This window comes from Canis lupus, chromosome 28 (assembly GCF_048164855.1).
Source record: "Canis lupus baileyi chromosome 28, mCanLup2.hap1, whole genome shotgun sequence".
NCBI lineage: Eukaryota > Metazoa > Chordata > Mammalia > Carnivora > Canidae > Canis > Canis lupus.
Window position 1 is genome coordinate 6856138 of NC_132865.1, and position 23702 is coordinate 6879839.

Genomic DNA, 23702 nt, shown 5'->3' on the forward strand with positions numbered 1-23702 from the left:
TTAAGTCGGTTGAAAAAAGATCAAAAGAAGAATAATATTGCAAGACACATAAAAACATATGAAATTCCGGTTTCAGGGTCCATCAATAAAGTTTTATTGGACAACAGCATAATCATTTGTTTATATATTATCTATGACAGTTTTTATGGCACAATGGAAAAATTGAATAGTTATTACAGAGACAATACAGCCCACAAAACCTAAAATATTTACTATCTGGCTCTAAATTTACAGAACAAGTTTGCTGACCTTTGCCTTAGATCTTCACTTTTTTCTTACAAGATATATTATATCTGGACAGGCATTTCATGAATGCTATCTTCCTTCTCCTTTCTCTTATAAAAAGGAATTGACATTTAAAGATATAAAATCTGTTTTCGACACTACTGATCATGTAAGCCAGAGTGTAGCCAAGCTGTAAAAATGTTCAATTTTTTAAAGTCTCCTCAATGTCTACTGTCAGGTATGTAGGCATAGAAACTTGCTCTAATTCAAGAAGTAATAGTACGAATGGAATGAGGATCCTGATACATTGGCTGCAGAGGGGTCCTATTGAGGTGTGGGATGGTGGTTGAGGATGGAAATGGTGTCATCAACAACTTAATTGTTCCTCAATATCTGAAAAGGAATTCTCAGAAGTTTATATTTTGGAGCAGTAATAGTTGTCCTGACAGCCTCAATCAATTTTAACCTTTGATTAAGCACTAGGATAGTAATCTTTGGCTGACCGAGTAAGTGACCCTGGGTTTATTTTCTAATATAAACAAAATTGAATTAGATTTGTTTTTTTTTTTTTTTAAATAGGGCATCAGAAACAAAGTAAAATAACCAGAAGTAAAAACTATGGCAAAAAGTAGGTCACAATGTGTATGTCCTCACTCAGGAAGTAGGTTTATATATATTGGCCTTCTTATTGGACTGAGGCCCCTTCTAAAAACCTTCAGAATTCAGTTCTGACTCTGCAGTGCCTTATTTGGTACTTGGTGAATAAATAAAAGAAAATGGAAAAGGGGAAGAAAAATTGTATAGTGGTAAAGCAAAACACTTTTTTCAAAAGCAGAAAAAGATCAAATATATGATTTAACATATGAGCAGTAACGTTGACATGTTTCTAGATTTAAAAAATGAGAATTTACTTCTCTTTTGACATGGTTGATTACATTGAGAATGTTGTTTTTTTTTTTTTTTTTTTTTTGAGAATGTTGGTTTAAACCCAGGTTAAATGTCTTTTCTTCTACCTTCTATTCTTTTTTGAGGTGTAGTTTCCTCTTCTTGAGTCTAATCCTCTAAATTCAGATATTCTCTCTTGCCTGTGTATGTTAAGAGATGACTGTCATATTTAATAAATATCTAATTACCCTAAACTAAGAGCTTTCTGGAAAAACAAATGTTGCTATGACAATAGTTATGGTTTGGGCTGTTGTACATTAAAAAAAAAAAAGATTTATCTGCAAATATTCTATGCAAGGACAAAATGACAATGTTATTCTAGAAATGATTTTTTTGAGCTACTATATATGAAATATTTCCAGTCTCGTTGTCGTTAATCCTCATTGCAGTTAATCCTCACAGCAGTCCTAAAAGGTGACACACAGATTAGGACACAGACAGAAAGAAAATAAGAACTTTCCCACAGAAGAAAAAAAAAAAAAAAAAAAAAAAAAGGAAATATCTAATTCTACAGCCCAGGTGCCCAGGTGAGAGACATGTTAATGGTGAAATTCTTAACCTGATTTCTTTGTGAGGTGATAGGTCTTGAGAATATTTAAAGACTAAGACCTCTGCCATTAGGAAGAAAACATCTCTGAATATGTTCTATTTTCTCTGATAATCTCACTCTGCAGTAATGATTAGTCAGATCAGAGGAAATGTCTGCCATTGTGACTGGTGTTCCACATAGAGACACATTTGCTTCTGTCCTGAAACTGAAGGAAGGTCTCTAGAGTAATCAGATCTGCCTTGACAATCCATGAAGAAAGGCTTCAGGACTGGCTGACTGTGATTTCCTAGCCAGGGGTCCTGGGGAACGATTGTTATCAGTATGTTAAAGGAAACTGGTGGACATGAAACCAAAGAAAATATTTCAAAAAAGGGAAGAAACTCATTAGACATCAACCAAACAAATCAACTTTTTTTTGGTTGCATTATACCACTATTATAAGCATTACTCACAATATGCTAAATTTGCTATTTTCCCTTTGAAGATTAGTGAAGCCTCTAATATATTTTAAAATAAGCCAGGCTGGGTGTTTGAAAGTAACTAGGCCAGTTAATTTTTTTTTCCTGTACCTTCCCACAGAGATAATATAAGGGTAACAATGCAACATTTCTGCTAAAGACAAAATCTTATTGACTTCAGTGGGCTTTTGGATCCATGGAGCCATCAAGAAAAATAGCACTGATTTAAGTTTCCCTTTTTACTCTCACAAGAATACCAACAGCCTGTGGAAAAACACAAAGAAGTATTAATTGGTATGCTGCTATGTAATAGGTTGTTTCTAGGCCAAGAAAAAGGCAATTTTATGTAATTACAATAATATATTTTACTATCAATAAAATTATGATGTGACTTACTAATTTTCTAGTAAGAGCAACTTACCTGGTGGAACTTTTTTCTGCAAAGTGTTATCAGATATGGAAATGGTACAGTTAGTAAAACCAAACAGCAAATGTAAATAAAGTATTTCATTTTAAAAGACAAATTTTATATTAACACAGATAGATGTAATATCCTCATTTTTTCTTTAAAAGATTATAATCATTATATAAGCTGAATATCTCTCCTCCCTAAGTGTATATGTCTCTTACTTTCTCTGTGTATGTGTGTCTGGGGTGCACAGTCTATCTGATTTCCTGTTAGAAAAAGTGTACGTTACATACTTTATTACAAAAAAAAAAAAAAAAAGCAACATTTATCATTTAGGAGAGTGGGGGAAGGTAAGGAGAGACTACGTTTTAACAAAGAGATATTTTAGTTGGAAAGATAGTAATGACCTATCGTTATGAGACAACTGCTTAGGGAGATTTGTGTTCAGCTCTTTCAATCGATATCAACACATCTCAGTGTACTTCTGGAAGAGAGCTGTTTGGATGTCATCTTTCTGTTATGGAAAGCTGGTGGGGGAATGGGCAAGTTCTTGGCCATGCTCCCAACATCACTGAAATAACTGGTGGTTGAGTTGAGAAATAAACTCCCATATATTTGAATTCTAGGTTTTAAGTAAACCATTGGGTTAAAGAAGTAACAAATTAAAGGCAGAAAATAGAAGAAGTCACCATTTTGAAATTTGATACATGTACAAAAATTCTATTCAACTGCTAAAAGTACATGACACCCTCCTACTTTCACCAGTGTCTCAAATTCTTTTTTATCATTTTATGAAGGCTACTGGGTTTCCATAAAATCATACTTAAGAAAACTCATATTTCTTCTGGAAGCAAATATATGCAGACATCCATCCCAAAGAGTCATATGAAACATAAATATACACTTTATTTTTTTCTTTTTTTAAAATGTACACTTAAAAGGGTGAATTTTATAGTATGTGGATTATGCCTCAATTAAAAAAATAGGAGATAGAACAAAAATATGAGATATTTAAAACATATGCTGTTGTATCCCTTCAAAATTCATACATTGAAGTCCTAACCCATATTAGCTCGTATGTGACTGTATGTGGAGACAGGGATTCATTAAAGTAAAATGAAGTCATATTGGTGGGCCCTACTCCGATATGACTGTTGTTATAAGAAGAGATTAGAAAAAAAGAGATTATGACACAGACAAGTGCAGAAGACTGAGACAGTGGAAGAAGATGGCCACCTGCAAGCCAAGGAGAAAGGTGTCAGAGGAAACCAACCTTGCCTATATCTCAGTCTCAGACTTTTAGCCTCCAGAGCTGTGAGGAAATGAATTTTCATTAAGTCCCAGTCTGTGTTACTTTGTCATGGTAGCCCTGAAAAATGAACACACTTGCTATCTTAATTTCAGTAATTTAAGGTAAATTTTTTTAGATTTGTTTATATAAAGTAGCATAAAAATGCTAGACAGCCAAAGGTGTCAGAAGTCACTGCCCTCCTCTTTTTCAGGTTGGTTTTATTTATCCATATCTGTTCAAATAGTGCCAGTAAAATGGTAGCCACTCGTTTAACTTTTAATATCTTTATTGTATTATTCTTAATATACTTGAAATAATTCTTTTAGTGATTTCCTTTTCTTTGTAATTAGATGTAGTGGTTAGATTTTTTTGTAAGCTTGAATGATCTACTTAAACAGTGCCTTGTTGCTTACTCATTCTTGTCTTTTAAATTGCTCTGATGAACAATAAACCAAAGAAATTGCGAGTATAATATCAACACTTGAAAATAGCATATGACTCTTTACCCTCCTCCTCCCCTGTACACAAACTCCATTTTTTGGAAACATTGTCAGGGTCCACCAAGCTTGAATGGCTTTCGACAGCCTTACTTGGGCTTGCTTAATGAACAGTGAGAAAGGAACTGAGGTCCTCTGACAGCCTGTAACCTTTACCTAAGGAGATTTTTCTAGAATTTGTTATGTACTAGTTTCTTTAAAGCAAACCCAACTGAAAGGGTTATATTCAGGTTCTCTTCTTTGAGAAGACAATGCACAGGCCTGATCTTCATGACTTTCTCTTTACTTATTTTCTATATAAGTTTAGAAAAATCAAGAAATATGCTAACCAGCTGTTCTCAGAATTTTCTGAAATTTTTTTTTTCTCAGTGTGTGATTTTGAGACATGTTGGCAGGAGAAGAAGGTGTGAATATTCAAATGAATTTTCCTAGAAAGGATATAAAAATCTACTTTAAAAAAAATTAAATTTCTTTAATACAACTTCTTCCCTGCTGGAAAGTACAAATGCATTAGGTGGGAATCAATCCCCATTGTAAGAGCTACTTCTAGGGGACCTACAAATATTCATACATTTTTTTCTTTTATTTATGTAGCTATTATTTTTCTTCCATCTCATAAATGTAAGCATTGCCTAGGCACTGGGAATGTAGTGAGAGAGAAATATGGATAGCAACTAGGTTTTTGGGCAGCTTACAGTTTAGTAGGGAAGAAAGATATCAAGCAAATAATGACACAAATAATCACATACATTATGACATAAATGATTATTGGTTTGACATGACCCTAAGGGAGAAAAATGGTACTGAGAGAGTGCCAAATAACAGAATTTGTCCTTTACTGTGTGACTAGTAAAGCTAACAAGGTTTTCCCAAAATCAGCAAGGAAGGAAGAGCCTAAATCATATAGTGCTAGGTTAAAGATTTTGGCCTCTGTCATAAGAAGAATGTGAAAACCTAAAAGGGCTTCAAACAAAGGGTCACCAACAGAATTGCATTTTTTTTTAAATTACTACAGCAGCACTGTGGGAAACGGATTGATTCAGAGCAAGAGGAAATGCAGAGAGGCAGGTAAGCTGGCTTTCACCAGTAGTCAGTGCTACGGGGGATGGCGACCTCACTGAGTAGGGACAGTGGGGAAGGTACAAAGAACAGATTCTGAGATCCTTAAGTAGAGCTGATAGGACTTAGCATGATGTGAGGGGTGAGAAATAGAGATAAATCAAGGATGCATCTACAATTTCTGGTTTGAATAACTGGATCGGTGGGGGTGCCATTTACTAAAATAAGGTATATATTGGTTGTACTTTGTAGACATTGAAACATTATATATGTACCTTGAAGGTTATAGGCTCCACCAGTCCAAGGGTATAAATAGAAATAATGTAAATACTAATATTCAAATATCTCTAATTTAAAGTCTACTTGCCCAGTTAGAAATCCCAATCGCTTGCAGTAATCTCCAGAAATTCTGAGGGGTGTATGTGCGTGTGTGTGCGCATATGTATCTATATCCATGAAACCATCTAGGTCACTGGTCCTTGTGGTCTTTCTTTATTCCAGGATGCCATTCTGATGATTCCGCCCCCAAAGGTTGAAGTCTTGTCTGTCATACCTTGATGAGTAAAGTATAATTAAAATATTCTTGTAAAATTGATATTTTGACTAAATATATCTTAATAACATTAGAACTAGCGTCAACAGATTTTTAAAAATTCATTTAAATTTGAATTTTAGATAAACAACAAATGCTTTTTTGTCCTAACAATGTCCTAAACATTGTGTGAAACATACTAAAAATTATTTGTTGTTTATTGGAAATTTGAATTTAACTGGGCATCCTGTGATTTTATTAGCTAAATCAAGTAACCTGCTTAGAATGCATACTTAGAATTCCAACTGTTGTTTCTAATGGTTACATTTATTAAAAAGAAGATGTTCTTCTCATCCTGAAAATTCCTCAGTTGTTTAGGTTTTCCAAGTGACAGAAAATCCTTATTAAATACAGATATATTTGCTGATGAAAAATACTGGGCAGTTCTCTAAGTCAAATAGTAGGGTGGTAAAGAGGCCTTTGCTTGTAGCAGAGTTCTAAATTTAAAAAGAGGAATCTAGAGGATCTGTAGATACTTTGAAACATTTTTCTATGATCATGTAGAGCAAAAATAACTCTAGATGATTCATGGTCTAGATTCCGAATTGTCCTGAAGACTAAGGGCATTAGTTCTTTCTTTGAAAATAGTATTTGTTAAGCTGAAAATAGTATTTGGACTATTTAAATCTATGAATTTACTTCTAAAAACAGCATTGGTTACATATTTGTATATATGATGTTCACTTCTTGTTAAACTAATTTTTGCATATTTCCTATGTAAAAACACAATAGATATATAGGAGATGAAAAAAAAATCTTAGTATGTGAGGTTTCCTGATGTAAAAATCTACATATGATGGTAAATTGCTGGAAACGAGCCATACTGCCCAGGTGTATACCCGAGTCTACAGTTTGTGAAGTATGTGAACTTAATTACTTGTACTTGCTATGCTTCATATTTCTTCTCCTACCCCAAAAGATTGGTGTTAGGATTTAAACTATATGTATATGTATATACATATATGTGTATGTGTGTGTGTGTGTGTGTACCTCAAACTAACAAATGCTGAACACAAATTAGCTTAATTTTACTTGATATTTATTTTGTAAGAAAATGTGGCTTATATAACTTCTCCCTTTTTATTTATAGATTATGACTACATATAGTACACATCTATAATCCAAATGATTATGATAGTTAACTCTATAGGTCAAAGCCACGCATCTTTGTCAAAGATGAAAGGAAGCAGATTACGATAGGTTAAAAGATAGTTGAGAGCTTATATATTCTATAGCTTTTATTCTCCCTGTGAGGTGGGAAGCAATTAAGCCCTAAACTGGTAAGAATGATGGGAAACATGATGAGTGAGGGCAATCATGCAAATGCCACCATCACAGAGTAAAGAATGTGCCTAGGGATACTTGATGAATTATGGAATGGCATTGAGAGGCTCCCACAGGTTGGAGACCATTAATTTGTAGTACAAACAGTAGCCAAAGTATTACAGTTTTGTCCAACGCTGCTCAGTGATTCTGTAGAAAATATGAGTTGTTGAGGGAAGCTGGAGTGAAAAACCAGAATAGGCAATAAGTTTATAGCATGGGATATAGGGCAGTTAAAGTGATGAGTAGGCAAGAAATGAATCTAACTCTGGGAAGATTGGAGTTATCGTGGAATTGAATAGTGGCTGTAGAGTGATAAAAGGGCATCAGAAACTGGAAACAAAGGGGCTGTCGTCAGAAACTGTGATATTGGCATATAGAAGTTCAGAAGTGGCATGATTCTATGTGAAGGTGTGATCTAGGAGCAGCTATAAAAGTGAGTTCCAGGATAGCAGTAGAAACAGAATCAAAAAAAAAAAAAAAAAAAAACTCCAAAAAACTTGAGGGATTATGAGATTAGGCTTTCCCTATCCTAGAGATAAAATCAAAGTTAGGGAGCTATACAGTTTCATCCACTTTCGACACTGCTGCAGCATCCCTTCTGGCTTGTGACAAACCATTCCTTTCTGGTTCTCATCTTACCTCTTTGACTTTTCTATCATATCTCTTTTGGCACCTTCTCTATTTTGGCTCAGCCCTTAAAGATTCCCCAAGGCCAAATTCTTGGCCTTTTCTTCACTACAGATCTTAATAAATCCTCAGAAGATAAAAAGTGGTGAAAGAGTGCTAACTGATGAAGTAGAGACAGAGAAGTCACAGGCTTGAATGCCTGCAAGGAAGGGAGAGTGAATAAAAAATCATCAAAATCCAATGTCAAGCAAAAAAATCACCTTCCAAAGAGTGATTATTAAATGTTAGACTTCTTATTAGTCAAAACCTGCTTGTTGGGGAGTAGAGGAGAAGAAGGTTTTCAGAGTTGCGAGTGAAAATGATTTTGAGATTAGAATTCTAGTCTTAGTCAAATTTTCAATCAATTTAAATGAAGTCATTTTTCTATATGCTGTAATTGGGAAAGTTAATTAACTATGCATTTGTTATGACAAAGTTATTTGGGGGTGTATTACAGTAAAATGACATTGAAAAAAAGAACGAAGGTAGATAATACACAAAGTAGGGGAAATGAAAAAAACAAAAAACAAAAAAACGAAAAAACAAAAAAACAAAATAGGGGAAATGATTCAGTCATCAAATGAAAAAAAATCACAATATAGCAGCTGTATAGTAGTCTCTTTTTAAAAATTTTGGTACAGGGATCCCTGGGTGGCGCAGCGGTTTAGCGCCTGCCTTTGGCCCAGGGCGCGCTCCTGGATGCCCGGGATCGAATCCCACGTCGGGCTCCCGGTGCATGGAGCCTGCTTCTCCCTCTGCCTATGTCTCTGCCTCTCTCTCTCTCTCTGTGACTATCATAAATAAATAAAAATTAAAAAAAAATAAAAAATAAAAAAAAATAAAAATTTTGGTACAAATTAGAATGGTTCAGTGGGCTCCAAGAATATGTCTTCAAAAATGATAAGCATTTTGAGATCTAGACAGAACAAGGAGGAAGCCACAGACACCAGGGATATTATGAAGAGACAGTATGTCTATTCTCTCGAGAAGAAAAAAAAGGAGAAGCCTCAAAACTGTATAAGAAAATGAATATTTCAAATATGAGGTAGATTAACATGAGAAATCATTTGGGTTTGAAGGATAGACCTTTTGATCTTGATGCCAGGAACATTTTCCTTTGAATAGCACAGTAAGAAAACTATGTATTATCATGATGTACTTGGTAATGGATAATATCTGCATGTTCATAACAATGCAAATTCTTCTACTGACTTGCCATTTTAATCAATGTACAGACAATGTATGGGAGAGATTCTAATTAAAGAACAGAATGTGAATTCTATTAGCCTTGACAATGTGAAAAACTGAAGTTACACTGGCAGTGTACCGGGAGAGGGAGAAGGAGGGTACAGTCTGAGTAACTGTTGGAAAGATAAAGTAAGTATGCCAACAAGAGACAGCCCTCTCTTCCAGGCCCTCATACCAATATAGGAGAAAGAGGGAATGTGTTTGTCAGTGAGTAAACCTTAGAAATTGCCATGTGCGTAAGGGTAGTACGGCAATGTCTGCAAAGTCTGGACAGACTTTCACTCAGAATGATACAGAAAAGTCAAAGAGAGAATAATGAAACCTTCTCTTATCTCCTTGAGAGGTGAGAGCAATTGCCTTGTGACTGTCTCCTGAACAGTCGGATACTTCTCACTTAATCTTGGACATGTATATTCCCAGGTTCAAGGATCATGTAGCCCACAGCCTTGCACCATAGGACTAAAAGATCTGACTTCTTATCAGGCTTGTTAGGTTTTCAAGGTGACACCCTAAAGAGGAGAGGTTTGGGACACTGTCCTCTTCTTTCTTTTTATTAAACAAAGGAGGCTTGATCTTCTTGCCCTTGTGATTTGAAAACTTGACGATGTTACCTTATGAAACATCATCTTACAAAGTGAGCAGTCCAAGGATACAGTCCATGGTTAATGGAACAAAAAATTAAAATTTAAGTATAATATATGGTATGAAGGCATAGGTACTAAAAATAACAATCTAACTAGAAAAATTGAGGGAGAGTAGTGAGAATCATGTGAAATAAATCCTCATCTATCATGACTGAAAATCAATGGAAATGATCTAAGGGTGATAAGTTAAGAAATAGCTATGTAAGCATATTACTTAGCAGTATGAAAGTAACCTACAGAGCAACTTAATACAGAAATATTAAATGACGATGGCTTTGAGGAGCATGATTAAGGTGGAGGAAGATGGAGCTGTTAATTGTTACCACTTCTATTGATTTAGAATGTTTAATGACATGGATATTAAAATTTGGCCATTTAAAAAAATACTTGAAAATTTAGAAATGAATGCTCCTGGTACAAATAAAAATGAAAATGTAATGTGCTTTGCCACTTTCATTTCCAATTAATTAAAATTTTCTAGAACTTTTAAGAGGAGTCTTAATCAAGTTCTATGGATTTTGTCCTATACATTGATCACAAAGTTGGCATAAAAATAAAACCATATTTCCTTGAAAGATAGAAGTGAACCTCTATTTTCTTTTAAAAGAACTTTGACATGAAGGAAGATACAGGAAGAATTATAATGATTTCATGGTGCTAATTAAAATATCTCTAATAAAGACCTCAAGTTGAGCAGCATAGCTTAAGGATTGGCCCTTAAAATGAAATATAGGGTATTTCCATGTTGCTATAAAGTTTTGAGATTATATATATATGTGTGTATATATATATATATATACACACATATATATTATAAAGAGGATGAGTAAAGGAAAATTTTAGTTGACATATTTTCTAGTCAATGAAAAATGAAAGGTTATTACGTGTGCTTGAAGCAAGTGCAAGTCATTCTGTCAACAATGACTATATATAATCTCTAGCTCTCTCCTATGTTCTGTCTCTTTCCCTTTATTTCTCTTTGCACCCATTCACTTTAGGTGCACGCACCTTTATCTGGTAGTTACTATAAAAAATATCCTCATACAACTGATGTCAAGCAACATTTTAAAAGTCAGGAATAATGCATTTTGTTATTTCTTCCTCTTTTAAATGTAAAGTTTCAAGCAGTTAATGTCAGATACACAGTTTTGCAAATGTATCACATAGAAAAGTTGTCTGGCTCATTCCTCTAAGAAACCAAGGAGGAAAGAGCTAATAATTTCCTGGAAATTGTAGGGATATTTTTTTCTACCCAGCCAAAAATGTATCATACCTCTATGTTCCTCATATTTCCTTTCATTGTTGATTGGCTATATTTTTCAGAGGAGATAACTATGAATAAGATTCAATTAATGCAGCAGACATGAGAACTTACTAAGAGAAGACAGCACTTGCTTAATCACTGTGGGGAACCTAAGTGTGTACATTTGATTTCTGCTCTCGAGTAGTTTGTACTTCTCTGGTTGTAAGGCATACAAGTGAGTGTGAGGAAGTGCAGAATGGTATATATTTTAGAATAAAAGGAATATGTAGTGCCATGGATGCAAGAAGTGAATTAGGGCTGAGATAAGGAACTTCAGGAGGCTTCGTGGAAGCTGGGGTGGTATTTGACAGAGCCTTTATAGGCACAGATGGAAGTTGGTGAGGGAGATTTTCCAGGCAGAAGAATAGAGTGTGAATAAAGGTGTAGAGACAGGAAAACACATGAGTTTGGAGAAGTTAATTAAAATATCTCTAGTAAAGACCACAAGTCCAGTTTGTCTAAAGCTTTAGGTCTAGTTTGTCAGGTAAGACTATCTCTCCTTTAGGAAACATGAGGTAATGAGAGCTAAGACAGGATCCGTAGGTGGAAGTGAACTTGGGGAGAGTCAGAAAGTCATAACCTTGGACTGAATTAACCAGGCAGCTTCACGGTCTTGGACAGGAAAGTGCCAGGTAGGAGAGAGAAAGGGCAGCCATGAAGATCAGTGGAAGAGTCAGCAGACTAAATTGAATATTTGATAGCTCTCCTAATTTTGCTTGTTGCTCTCTGTTCTCCTAAATGCATGTCAGGAAAACAGATTCCAAAGGAATCGTGTCCTGCCCACACCCATGCAGATTTACTCTCTGCCCCTGTTGCATGGCGTTCAAAGAAACCAATAAAAAACACAACCAGTTTCACTCTCTGCACATGGCCTGTGCACTGGTTTCCTTTGGCTGTTCCTGTTCTCTTCTAAGCATCCTGACGGGGACCAACCCAGCTAGCACATGACTTTCTTCCCTGGCTGCTTATTTAGTTGTTGCAGCAAATCCAGTTTGTCCTTAGCTTATCATTGCCCTATCATATTCCTTGGTCAGGCCCTCCAAGAATTCCCAAGTAAAATTCTACCCAATTCCGTAGTCGATGGAAGCAAATAAGAGTTAAGAATTAATCATTGTTTTATATAACTAGAAAGTCATGCAGTCAAATTCAATTTTAGAAAAATACTTTAAAAAGGGGGATTGAGAAATCCCCCCCCCCCCATTCACACACTAATCTTTAGGGACAATTGGCACAATGATCCATTATTTACTGTTTCTGTGTGGTGATGATGTTTCTCTGCAAAGAAGATGACAAAGAGAATAAAAAAATTGCATTTTATTAGAACTGCTCCCAGATGAAGTAGTGACTAGCTGATATTTGATTAAGGATTGACAGTATTCTATTATCAAGCATTATGACTGGCCCTTATAATCATACTCGATAAAAACTGGAGAAATAAGGTTTTAGAGCAGCAGTGCTTTCTGAGAAAAATCATTTACTTTAAACTGATTATTTTGGTATAAATTTTCAAAGCGGTGGCTCTAATAGGATTATTGAGCAGAGAATTGAATGCTTTTTCATTATTAAAGAAGTGCCATTAAAAGTTGTGGTTTTTCAGGTGGCTTTTTATTTCCTTTGCATCTGAGTTGATGCTTTCTGTGAAAATGCTTTGTGGCTCAGCATTTCCTTTGTAGATTATTAATAAGCTCTGAAAAGTTTGGCATAAAAATAAAGGCATATTTCTTTGAAACATAGAGTTGAATCTCTATTTTCTTTTGAAAGAATTTGACATGAGGGAAGACATAGGAAGAATGATAATGACTTCATAGTGCTAATTAAAATATCTCTAGTAAAGACCACAAGTCAAGCACCATAGTTTAAAAATCACTTCTGCTGCATATTATCTTTGCTTCTCAATTTTAAAGGTGATCTTAAGTTTACTTGGACATATTTAATGTGAAATTTTGAAACACTCAGTTACCTATCTAATTTTTCCTTAACCAAATATTGATAGAAGCAGATCCTTCATGCTAACAAAATTTATGAAATAAATTTTTTTAAAGATTTTATTTATTTATTCATGAGAGACACACAGAAAGAAAGAGAGAAGCAGAGACACAGGCAGAGGGAGAAGCAGGCTCCATGCAAGGAGCCCAACGTGGGACTCAATTCCGGGACTCCAGGATCACGCCCTGGGTCAAAGGCAGGCGCTAAACCGCTGAGCCACCCAGGGATCCCCCTATAAAAGAAATTTTTACATTAGTGTGAAAATTAAGGATATTTGCTAATTTACCTTATTATTGATTAATAAACATTTTTTGACCATGTCCAATTTCATTTTTAGTTAACAGGGCAAGTATCATTTTTCTATGGGACAAAGAGGCCAAAGTAGATGATTATATCAGCATCATATCAAGAATAAATGATTGAGCCTAGAAGCCAAATCTTCAGATTCTTGGTTCAATACCCTGTGAAGAATGTTGCCTCTTGCTACTAAATCCAATTCCCAATGTAATTTGGCATAGTAGTAGCGATATTGTTTGGGAGGCAAAGAAGAGTGACATTATTATAGCAAGTTCCAGAAGTGGCATGTTCAGATCACATGAACTATCATACAAGGCTGCAATGTATTGATGATAAAAGCAAAGCGTATTGGTGAATGTGGAGGTAGGCCAAATTATCTGAGTTCTGATATTTAGTCGGAGCCCAAATATGTGTGTGTATGTGTATGTACATATGTGTGCATATATATATTTGAATCAGTTTAATAATATAGCATAGATTTTGCCATTCATTCATTTAGTTATTTATCTTGATATGTCTTGCCCTAGGTAGACAATGAGCTCTTTGGTGGGGACAGGGGCCATTGATTCTTTATCGTTTACTCCTGGTGTTTATTGCTCTGCCTCCCTCAGTAGTCCTTTAGTAAAAAAATCTGTTGAATTAGTTGCATTAATAAACCTTTATTCAGAGCGAAGGGAGCTGTTTGGTTTTCTTTTCTCATCTAAAACACTCATGTACATGCTTTCAATATCTATATGTAATAGTGCGGCCTCTGAAATTGCATGCCCTAGTGTTTCCTAACAGGAAATGTGAAATTGGACAAAGGGCCATTTCCTTCCACAGTCTAAATCCAAGCCAAATCTTGCTATTTTCTCCAATGCATGCTAAGTAGCCTAAGGATCCATTTTTACAATAGATTAAATATTTGACATTTTTCACTGGTTCATATTCATATTCTGAAAGAGTTCCAGTGCCGCCCAGACATGCACGTAAAAGTGTTTCAGTCCCATATGTTCATTCTTCACGGGATATGTATTCCATTACTCGCAATAAAAAAAGTAGAAAATGTGTAAATCCCTTATATAAAGCTCTTAGCCAGAAACAATTCTATCTCCATGGAATTTCATAAATCTTATCTGATTTATAAGATAGAACTATACAACACTCCAGTGATCTTTCCAAAGCAATTCCTTATCTTTTCCCTGAGATTTCTTTCTCAGTTCTTTTAATATTTCCAAAAGGCTCAATGTTCCCAATCACTAGGCCTTTAGAGAAATTACAGGTGAATTTAAAAATATAATAAATATTCTATTATTTAAGGTGTATAAAGGTGCTATCACCACCACAGAGGAAAGATAAAAGCATTGTATAGCTTAATTTTTCTCCCTCAAACTTGGGCAAGCTTTAAGTGCCCTATTTGGCTGCTGGAAGAAGAGATTCTTTGAGTCTAGTGCAGGAGATATCTGTCATAGAGATCATAAAGGGAGAGACAGAGAAGATAAACTTCGATTTTGGCTGAGTGCTAGTCCTAACAAATATTCTTATAAATGACGAAATCAGAAAGACTGGACTGGATGGAACATAAACTTGCAAAGTGCTCAATAGACATCCAATAAGTAAAATAAGAAAGAAGGGGAGAAAGGCAAGAAAGAAAACAGAGGAACGACAAGAAAAAAGAAGGAAGGAAAGAAAGAAAAATCAACTAATGAAAAATCTGAATGTTTCATCTCAGTGGGTGGGCTTTGGTTTTGATGTCTCTTCTTTGCTACCTCCTCAAACGTTATCTTAATTTAATTATAATTGATTTTATGAGAGCACTTTAAATATCCTTTAAAAAAAACCTCAGTAGCTTTAGATGTTGTAATTTCCACCAGAGATATGTTTGTCTCTTTAAAGAGTGTTTACTGGTGCTAACTGCAACATCAGCTTTTAAGAGAAGGGGGGAGTGTATTTCAAGTAACCTCTGTAGAACACTATTAAATTCTAGAGCTTTCCTTTATGAGGACAAGTTCTCTATTTTTTTAAAAAAGAGTGATAAATAATTATTTTATAATTATAGAATAAATGATGATAGCCATGATCTTTACATCTAGGTAGAAACATTATATGGTTTTGGTTGTTGATTGAAATTGAAAGCTAAAAGCAGAGGCTGGATAGAAGGAAAGAGGCAACTTTTTCCTCATATCATTCAATTTCTCTGTTGGCTGAGAGAAGGAAAGATTAGATTCAGGGTTCTGATAAAATGTAAATTGAACAAAATGTCCACTGCAATCACCTTAACAGGGAATTAAGCTGTACCCTTTCTGCTGAGAATCACTGAACAACTTGAAGATCGAGGAAGACCACAGAAAAGGGACTTCTGATGCCAAACTTTATTATATAAAGTCTTTGAGCTGAGAATAAGCTCCAGAAGGGATATGATTGCAAAAATGATTACAGCATTGTACAAGTTGTGCAAGATTATACAAGTATGAAATCAAGCCCAGGAATTTAAAAAATGGTTGCTTATAAACTTTTTTTAAATTTTAGAATTAAATAGAACATCCTTTCAAGTATATAATTATGTATATGTTATAAATGTATACATAAATCTATATAGCACACTTGGCTCTTACTAGCCACAGTAGTTCTGTTTTTGTCACTGTTGAACACCGAGGTAGTGAATATTGAACCATTTCTTCTAGGGGAAGTACTCAGAGCCTCTGATCACATTTTTATTAAATGATCAGTATATAATCTTGTTTTATTGAACTCATGGCCAACAACACTATAACTCATGCCTCGATGAAGCTTATCTCATGTACACATTTTCTTCCTAAGGCACATCAGTCACAGCTTAGAAACAGAGCTAGCACGGAAGCGCTATTTTGGGGGGTTCCATTGTAAATGCTGAAATCACCAATGAAAAGCACAAAAATGTGAAAAAACTTGGCACCAGATACATCCCCCCAAAGGACACTCTTTTATAGTATGAGAGTTGAAATCAGAAGGCAAAGTGTTGCCTTGTTTCATCTCAGCTGGGAACATACATGTCAGGTGACTCAAATTTTTCACAACCCTACATATGCATGTGCCCACAAATGACTATGAAGGAGCCCAAGCACTGATGTTGAGGTGACACATGAATTTTAGCTAGCAGGCAAATTCGCAAATATGGAATCCATGAATAATGAGGAACAATTGTGTGTGTGTGTGTGTGTGTGTGTGTATGCATCTGCTTAAAGAATTGTTTGATCTTCCATGGTAACTGTTCTGTGAAAACAAAATCTTGCTAACAAAGCTGATTTTATACTCATATTTTTCTATGGATTTTGAAAAATAGTGTCAAACACCCACTACCACAGTGCCACCAACCCAAAGTTCCCCTAGGGTATTCCTGCGTAGACAACCTCTCTCTTCCTACCACAACCCCTAGCAATTACTGATCTTTTCTCTGTACTGATAGTCTTGCCTTTCTAGAAAGTCTTCTGAAATTGAGACACCTGGGTGGCTCAGTAGGGTAACACCTGCCTTCAGCTCAGAACATGATCCCCGGGTCCTGGGATTGAGCCCTGAGTTGGGCTCCTTGCTCAGCGGGGAATCTGCTTCTTCTTCTGGCCCCTCTCTCCCCACTCTATGCTTTCTGCCTCTCTCTCTCTGAAATAAATAAATAAAATCTTAAAAAAAAACCCTCTCCCACAATTGTTAAAAACAAAACAAAACAAGAAGTTCTTCTAAAATGGAATCATATCTTAAGTAACCTCTGGGTCTGGCTTCTTTTACTTAGCATTTTCAGCCATATTGTGTGTGCTTCACTTTTCCTTGCTATTACTGAGTGTTCCATCTTATGGATGTGCTACAGTTTGTTCATTCATGTATTTGCTGGAGAATATATAACTTATTTCAAGTTTTGGGAAATTATGAATGAAGCTACTTTAAATAGTCATATATAGGTTTTTGTATGAACTAAAATTAATTTACCTTGGGTGAATACCTAAGAGTAGAATTGCTGTTCTTTTTTTTTTTTTATAGCACTTTAGTTATTTTTAATTAAAGAAAAACAGACTTTTCCAAGGGTGACAAAATGAACTGAAGGTCAGATGGAAGGAAGCAGGGTGTGTGGGCTGCTCAAGCTCTTGCTCCAAAATCTGGAGGTGAGGAAAGAAGGTCCTCCCAAGAATTCAAGAGTGACTGGCCAGCAGAGGGATGACTTTGATGACTTTGGGCACTGGATCAGTCTAAGTAGGTTCTAAGGCAATTTCCACCTGCCAGTTGGTTGAATGATTAATATTATCACTCCTAGGGGCTATTACATTAAGGAATGATGCAGGAAGCCAAGAGAGTGGCTTATTCAGTTGGATTCTGAATCACAATCAGGAAACAGTCTTTATCTGGTGCAACCAGAATTTCATTTTTCTTGGAGCGAATTTGAAGGAAGGTGAGGTCATTCCAGGGGTCAATTTCATGCATGGTGCTCCGGCCTTCAAGGTGAAGTTGTGCATGAGGTTGACAAACTGTGTAGTGATGGGATTGTCCATGGCTCTTGATGGGAATGTCTTCTGTGTTCACCACGATGATGCCCGGTGCTCCCTTCTGGCTCTGAAGTCCTTTCAGTGTCTTCTTCACCTCTGCCATTTCCAACCGATCCAGTGGCTCCAGGACGCCAGCATTCAGTCTAGAATTGCTGTTCTATTTGCATCCCCATCAGCAGTGTATGAGAGTTCCAGTTGCTACATATCTTCACTAGTGCTTGTTAGTTTCATTTTATTTTCTTTACGTTTCAGCCATTTTAATGAGCCCTTAATGATATCTCACTGTGATTTTACTTTGTATTTTCTGAATAGTGATGTTGAACATCTTTTCAAAGACTTATTTGCTATTCCTATATCTTTTTTTAGGGAAGTGTCTATTCAAATCTTTTGCCTATTTTTAAAACAGTATTGTTTGTCATCATAGTGTTGGGTTTGAAAGTACTTTAAATATTCTGGACACTAGTCTTTTGTCAGACATGTGGCTTCTCTTTGCATTCTTTTCAGAGAACAAAAGTTTCTAATTTCAGTAAAATTTAATTATCAGTTTTTCTTTTCTACATTGTGCATTTTTTTGCCATATCTAACAATTGTTTTGCCTAATTTAAGGTCACAAAGATTTTCTCTAGTGCTCTCTTCAAGAAGTTTTATAGTACTACATTTTACATTTAGGTATGATTTATTTTTAGCCAGTTTTGTTTAAGGGGTGAGCTATGGGTCAAGTTTTATTGTTCTCTTTTGTGATGGATGAAAGTGCAGTTGTGCCAACACTACTTGTTAAAAAGGATACCCTTTCCTACCTAATTGCCTTTATGTCTTTGCCACAATTGTTATTTGTATACATCTGTGGGTCTAATTCCAGACTCTGTGTTTTGTACCTTTGATCTGATTGTCTATCACGACACAGATACCATTCTGTCTTCTTTACTATGGCCTTGTAATGCATCATAAAATCATCAAGAGCATTCAATCTGTCCTCAAAGAAGGAGCAATACTTCTTGAAAGAGGAGAATCAAAGAATTTGACAACATATTTTAAACTACCACAGGGGATCCCTGGGTGGCGCAGCGGTTTGGCGCCTGCCTTTGGCCCAGGGCGCGATCCTGGAGACCCGGGATCGAGTCCCACGTCGGGCTCCCTGCATGGAGCCTGCTTCTCCCTCTGCCTATGTCTCTTCCTCTCTCTCTCTCTGTGTGACTGTCATGAATAAATAAATAAAATCTTAAAAAAAAAAAAAAAAAACTACCACAGGGATTTTTTTCCAAAGTATTTTATTTAATGCTGCAAATTTCCCCAAGCACTGCTTTAAATTCACAAATTTTGACATATTATTTTTTATTTCCACTCATTTAAGAATATTTTTAATTCCTTTGAATCTTTCTCTTTGATCCATGAATTATTTCCATGTATGTAGTGTAATTGATAAATATTTGAGCATTTTCTGGTTATCTTTCTATTGCTGATTTTCAATTTAATCCTGTGTGACCTGAGACTACTTTGTATAATTTCTGTCCTTTTAAGTATCTAAAGGTTTGTTTAGTGCCTAAGAATATGTTTTCTGTTTGTGAATGTTCTGTGTGTTCTCAAGAAGAATATCTATTCTTGGATAGTGATTAATAGGATTAATAGGATTTTATGTATCTTTGCTTATTTTCCTTCCATTTGTTCTATCTGTGATTGAGAGAGAAGTATTGAAGTCTTTGGGTCCATCTATTTCTCTTTTCAGTTTCATTAGATTTTTGTTTCCTGAATTTGGAAGCTTTGTTGCTGGGTGCATATACATGTGTAATTTTTGTTTCATCTTGATGAATGGACCTTTTGTAATCATATATTGGCTCTCTTTCTCAGTAATTTTCTTTGATCTGAAATCTACCACTTCTGACATTAGTATACCTATTCTAGATTTCTTTTGATTTGTGTTTGTTTAATCACTAAATTTGTTGCCATGCTTTACCTATATGTCATTAATTTAAATCGGTTTTCTTGGCAGTACAGTATTCTTGGATCTTGATTTCTTTTTACTCACTTTGACAGTCTCAATTTTAATTGTTCTGATCACAATTCCTGTGAATGGGGAATCATTCAATCTGCTGAAGACTTGAATAGAACAAAAAGGTAGAAGAAAGGCAAATTTGCACTCTCTGCTTAAGCTGAGACATCTATTTTCCTTTTTCCTCAGACATCAGTGCTCCTGGTTCTGGGAACTTTAGACTCAGACTGTGGTTTATGCCATCAGGTTTCTAATTCTGGGGCTTTGGAATCTTCTTACTCAGGCCTTTAGACTTGGACTGAATTATACCAATGACTTTTGTCCAGATTGCAGGTAGCAGATTTCTATAATAAATTTTTCCCTCTCTCTCTCTCTTATATATATATATATATATATATATATATATATATATATATATATATATTCTGTGTATAAATATATACATATATATACACACACATATTCTTTACACAGACAATACTGAATACATGTTAACAGTTGTCTATATTATTGCAGTTGTGTCTATATTATTCGATTTTAAAGGTCCCAAGATTTGTCTTTTTTTAAGTATCTCAAATTAATGCTTATTTTAACTTAAAGCATTTAATATTTGCATGCTTACTTCAATTTTGATCTTTTATGTACTCTTTTGCTTCAGTCTCTTATAGAGAACATGAAAAACACTTTTGCCATCACTCTTTCTAAAACATGGGAAATTGATTTCCTCATTATTTTTTGATAGTCAATTCCAAAGAATCATGGTTGTAAGCTCTGCTACTGTTAGATAATAGCCTACATGGTAGATAGAATAGTGGCTCTTGGAAGATGGCCACATCCCAATCTTCAGAATGGGAATATGTTTTCTAAAGTGGTAAAGGGAACTTTAGTGATGTGATTAAGGATCTTGAGATGGGAATATACTCTGAATTCCCTGAGTAGGCCCAGTGTAGTTAAGAGTAATCTTAAAAAGGAGACTGGAGAGCAGCCCAAGTAGCTCAGTGGTTTAGTGCTGCCTTCAGCCTGGGGTATGCTCCTGGAGACCTGGGATCGAGTCCCACATCGGGCTCCCTGCATGGAGCCTGCTTCTCCTTCTGCCTGTGTCTCTGCCTCTCTTTCTCTCTCTGTGTCTCTCATGATTAAATAAATAAAATCTTTAAAAAAAAAAAAAAGACTGGAGGGTCACTGGTGAGGAAATCACTGTAACTTAAATTTTATATAATATATATACATATACATATTATGCTTATATACATATAGTATATGTATACATATGCAAAAATATGCATATATATGGTTTTTAGTTATTTATTTTCTGAGATCTCAAATTTGCCAATCTCAGGTATGCTAATAAGATATTTTCAAAAATATAACTTCCAACAATTGGGAGGAATTGCCTTGCCTTTTGTTATCAGGGTTTCTCTCTTATTCTCTATTTATTTAATTAATTATTCATACATTTTGTTTATTTCTTCATTCACTTTAAATAACTTGACAAGTACCATTCTGAACACAGCAAAGCCCTGACTGCAAAGTAGATTATAACTCAGTGGGAGAAATCAGGCGTTAACTAATAACCTTAACAACAAGGTAGAATTGAATCAGTACCACATAAAAGCATACACAATGGACCTAGGGAATGTGAGAGGGATGATTAATTGTGCTTGGAAATATAGAAAGTGAAGAGACTTGAATTGGATCCTCAAAACGTAAAGCATTTCAAAAATCGAGAATGAAGAACAAAGAGTTATGGAAATTTTGGTATTCCTGATCCAGCAGTACATCCTTTCTTGTCTGTCATTTTACTGAATATCTGCTCAAGAATTTGATGTTTTTAAAGTCAAAATAAAATAATATATGATCTAAAGCCACCTTTTGTTTTTTCATGTCTTATTATGGCTTAGTGAGACACTTCTGGTACAATGGAAAAATAATTAAGCAATAACAATATGTTTTAATACACGATTGGCATACAAACTTGTGCTTAGTACTGGTCCCTGTTTAGTCTGTCTGACTTTCTTTTTTTTTGAACAGATGAAAAGAAATCCAGGTTTGTTCTATTCAACTGCCATTCCACAAACATTTTTGGAGGGATAATACATGCCAGAGAGTGTTCCTCTATAGCCGAAGGTGAGATTATACACCAGTAGCGATAGAGGTCTGCTTCTCTCTTCAGATCTGTTGGAGTCAAATACTTTGGAAACAACAAAGGGAGGAGAAATTTCTGGAGAGAAATTGTTGCTGCTGTTTAAATACCAAATACAGGTTACACCGTCATGTGTGCTGAATTTACTCTTTGGTAAAGTGCTGTTTTGTCATGTTAGGTATTAAGGCCTTGCCATAATAAATTACCACAGAGTAAGTGGCTTAAACAACAACTTATTTTCAAACAGTCCTCAAGGCTGGAAAGCCCAAGATCAAGGTTGTGAAAAGGTTCCTCTTTTATTGACGGCTCCTTTGCAGGCTTAGGGGTAGCCATTTTTGCAGGCTTATGGACAACCATTAATCTATCCTCTGTGTGTGTGTGGGGGGGGGGGCGGTGGGGAGAGGGAAAGAGAGAGAAGAAGAGATGGAGAGAGAGAGAGAGAGAGAGAGAGAGAGAGAGCGCTTTTCTTATAATGCCATCAGTCCTGTCAGATTAGAGTCCTGTCATTATGACCTTGCTTAACATTAATCATCTCCTAAGGATTCACATTTGGGGGATCAGAGCTTCAACACAGGAGCTTGGGGAGATATAAATCAATTCATAGAGGTCACCCAAAGACCAAATGGAATTAAATAAATTCTGTTAAATGTAGTGAGTACCTGCTAAATGCCAAACACCATTTCTTGTGTTGGGGATAATTGTGGAACATCCTTAATTATATTGGTTAATATTTTATTGGAGAAAGGCTGAAGATTAAAAGACGGCAACTAAATAAAAGCATGTTTGTGGCTTAAAGCCAATTCTATGAAATAAACAAGTGGGGTGATAACGACAGAGTAACCAAGAAGGGAGAAGCATACTCCTTTAGATAAGTTAACGCTTTTAGCCTCTCCAAAGAGGTGATATTTGAACTCAGATGAAAGGAATGAAATAGAGTCAGCTATGTGAAGATAAGAGTAAATAATTTTCTAGGCAGAAGAAGCAGCAAGTGCCTAAAACTTGAGAGGAAAAAGTGTTTCAAGTTCTAGGAAATGATGGGAAACCAGGCTGACTGAGGTGGAATGAACATTTGGGGAACAGGTTTAAGATGAGCTTGTGCAAATAGGCCAGGGTCAAATTCTTTAAGGTCTAAGGAGCAGCAGTAGGGAATTAGAAATTTATTCAGAAGTTAATGAGAATCATAGCAGGGTTTTAAAAAGAGGATTAACATAATCTTACACCTGTTTAAAAAAAGATTATTCTGGCTTGCTGTGTGGAGAATAGATTGTGGGAGGAAATAGAGACGCCAATAACTCATATAATGCTTTTTTGTAGATTAGAAAAAGGTATCTATTAAGACACGTATTCACTGTATTTTCAGTGAATATAATTCACTGTATTCTCTACCTGTCAGAGAATTTGCATTATTGTATTATTCAGATTTTGTTGGAATACGACAGCTCATCCAACTTAAGTGTTCTAATTAATAAACAAATATACCATATATATTAGAGGAATGGTGCCCCTTCGTGTACATGAACAATTCTTGGAACCATTGAGGGAAGGAAGGAAACCACGTGAGGGTCCTGCATTGATCCAACCGAGGG

At 35.4% G+C, this 23702-nt stretch overlaps 2 long non-coding RNA genes and 1 pseudogene across 10 annotated transcripts in view; 1 reads left to right on the forward strand and 2 right to left on the reverse strand.

Moving 5' to 3' along the window:
- Positions 1-746: 746 nt before the first annotated feature.
- LOC140620149 (uncharacterized) lies at positions 747-6236 on the reverse strand. The gene is made up of 3 exons (XR_012019895.1): positions 5802-6236; positions 2290-2442; positions 747-1577 (listed from the first exon to the last, which is right to left on the reverse strand). It is a non-coding gene; the product is annotated as an uncharacterized lncRNA (long non-coding RNA).
- The window catches only part of LOC140620148 (uncharacterized), a 95852-nt gene continuing 77308 nt past the window's right edge, over positions 5159-23702 (forward strand). For 8 of the 9 annotated variants that reach the window (XR_012019886.1, XR_012019885.1, XR_012019890.1 and 5 more), the window contains exons 1-3: positions 5159-5443; positions 5936-5995; positions 22005-22100. This is a non-coding gene — a long non-coding RNA (uncharacterized lncRNA). Of the gene's footprint in view, positions 5444-5935; positions 5996-13536; positions 13860-22004; positions 22101-23702 lie in introns of all 9 variants that reach the window. The other variant, XR_012019893.1, reaches the window with a different exon arrangement.
- Positions 17741-18089, reverse strand: LOC140619937 (dynein light chain roadblock-type 1 pseudogene; annotated as a pseudogene).